Here is a 3,102-nt window from a genome sequence, read left to right as displayed (position 1 = left end):
TCAAAGAAGTTCAATTCAATTCACTTTTATTTGTATAGCGTCTAATACGGGGGTCGGCAACCCGCGGCTCTTTAGCGCCGCCTTAGTGGCTCCTGGAGCTTTTTCAAAAATGTTTGAAAATGGAAATAGATGGGTGAGGGAAATATATTTTTTGTTTTAATATGGTTTCTGTAGGAGGACAAACATGACACAAACATTCTGAACGTTTTCCAATGCTGTAAAAATGTGTAGAATAAATACAAAATTTCAAGATTTCTGTTAACAAAGATTTGCGTCATAGCCACACGTTGCTACCAGCAGGGCCGCGCCAGGCAGGTGGCGGAAACAAACCGGCCAAAGGGATTGTTTCCAGAGGGAAAAAGATAAAAATAACTGAGGAGAAAAGAGGATTCAACGTTTCTTGGACCGAATCATTTGCATTCATTGCAGACCTATTTGCAGACTTCAAAAACAAAACCGAGATAATACAGACTCTCTCCACTAAGACAGTAAAGGAAAGGGCCATTAAAATGGCAGCAACATCACCGATCAGCAAATCAAGGACATAAATTCAGCGCCAGCTACTCAATTATTGTGTTGAGTCGTGTGATGTGATTGATATTAAGCAAACTGCGCTTTTATGCAGGTATGTGAACTCTTATGTATTTCTAGCCAACTTAGTCATTTTGATAGTAGGCTAATATAACTAATATAGATAGATACAGCATGTGTTGCCTTCATTCTAAGGCTGATACAAGACTTTTCATTTTTTGTGGCTCCAGACAAATTAGTTTTTTGGTTTTTTGGTCCAATACGGCTCTTTCAACATTTTGGGTTGCCGACCCCTTAATACAACAAATGTTGTCTCTAGGATCTTTCCAGAGACCCAGAACATGAACATAAACCCCTGAGCAATTATTACATAAACAATGGCATGTAAAAACTCCCCTAGTGGGAGAAAAGCCTTAAGCCAAACAGTGGCAAGAAAAACTCCCCTTTAGGAGGGAAGAAACCTGGACCAGGACCTGGATCATAAGGGGGTAGAAACCTGGACCAGGACCTGGATCATAAGGAGGAACCTGGACCAGGACCTGGATCATAAGGGGGTAGAAACCTGGACCAGGACCTGGATCATAAGGAGGAACCTGGACCAGGACCTGGATCATAAGGGGGTAGAAACCTGGACCAGAACCTGGATCATAAGGGGGTAGAAACCTGGACCAGAACCTGGATCATAAGGGGGTAGAAACCTGGACCAGGACCTGGATCATAAGGGGAGACCCTCCTGCTGGAGGCCAAGTGTGTGGTGTGATCCATTATGGGATACTGTTGGCTTCAGTCACACACTGGACTTCTTTCAGGAAATAATATACCTCCACTGAGGGGGTGCAGATTGTACAACCGCTGAAATCCTGGCTACTGCATTTGGACTAAATGAGTCTCCACTCGTCCTGTGGTGACTAACGTAGGTTTGCTTTGTGTGTCTCGCTGCACATGCGTGCATCCTGCACAGACAAGGGGACGTTTACATGCAAACCCACGTGTTTGCCAGGGGTGTCGCTAAGTTGAATATCACTTAAAAAACAGACAAGTTTGAAATGCTGTGAGGAAAACACAGCAGTGTTTCCACCAGTGGTCTTCAACCCTGGTCCTGGAGATCTACAGTCCTGCATGTTTTAGATCTTTCCCTGCTTCAGCACACCCTGATACAAGGAGCTGTGTCATCAACAGAGATGTACAGACCTTGATAACAAGTTAATGAGGACGGTTAATCAGAATCAGGTGTGCTGAGGCCAGGAAACATCCCAAACATGCAGGACAGGGGATCAGGAGGACCAGGGTTGGAGACCACTGCTTTATTCCAGTCTCCCTCAGATCCATCAGTTCATGTCGTCTACCACAAAACCCTGACAGAGGATTGGCCCGTTCCTGTACAATGTTAATGAAAACAGTATGTAGGGTCTCAATATAATATTTTATGGTAGATTTTTTTTTTTTTTTACTTTTTATTTATGATTTTTTTTTTACATTACAAGAAAAAACATATTACAAAACAAACACGTGAGGTCATGGGATGATTAGTAACTCAAGTCAACTTTAACAACTTCACAGTGTAATGTCATTATGGTAGATTTTTGAGGAAGGAAATCGCTGAGATGAGCAAACACAGATCATCTCAAAACTCCCCTCTTCAGAACAGCTTTTAATGTGTGATTTGTTTCTTATCCTTTATCTTATCTTTTATCTCTTATCTTTTTTTTATCCTGTGGTTTTTAATTTTTAATTTTCTTGATCTCAATGTTTTATCTTTGTGTCTGTGAAGCGTCTTTGACATCTTTTAAAAGCGCTCTATAAATAAAATTGATTATTATTATAATTATTATTAGATTAATTAATCTAATAATTAGATTAATAATAATAATAATTAGATTAATAACGAATTACTTTTTTTTATTCACTTGATTTAACCACAATCATCAGCTTCACAACTGCCAATGATGGTTTAATTCAATAAATTAGACCTGAATCCTAATAAACTTAGTTGTCTGACCAGAATTAGAATATCAGGATTATACATTTTTAAACAGTTTTAGATAATGCCACGTCACTTTTGACTTCTAACTTGGCCTAGGCTTTTATTATCAGATACATAACTTGTTGTATAGCACAATATATGTGCGGTTATTGACATAATGACTGCAAAGGCGAGTTAGTATAGTGTATCTACAGATATATATTCAATATACACGCATTCCACCCAGGTTGTTATGGTTTTGCGGGATGAATAAGTTTGATCAAACCATAGCTTTAAGAAGGAACACGAACATCTTTCAACGCAACCAAAAAAATGATGTAAAACAAATGACAAATAAACGTTAGAGAGAAATGAGCGTTAAAACCAACCTCAGATCTGCACTCCGGTGAATATTTGTTAAGACTTCCGTGGTTAAAATCGTCAATAATCGGGTGTGCTTGTTTAATGTCACACAGAAGAAAAGCGTTGGCAGCGGTGAGCGGAGACTAGAGCCTGTGTGCCGCAGCGGCGGCGGGGGAGGCGCCGCCCCGCCCCGCCGGTGTGCCCGCTGACGGCGAACCGAGCGCCTCGGAGCTGCTGAGCGACGT

This window comes from Cololabis saira, chromosome 3, assembly GCF_033807715.1.
Source record: "Cololabis saira isolate AMF1-May2022 chromosome 3, fColSai1.1, whole genome shotgun sequence".
In the NCBI taxonomy this organism is placed as follows: domain Eukaryota; kingdom Metazoa; phylum Chordata; class Actinopteri; order Beloniformes; family Belonidae; genus Cololabis; species Cololabis saira.
This window is presented reverse-complemented; position numbering follows the sequence as displayed.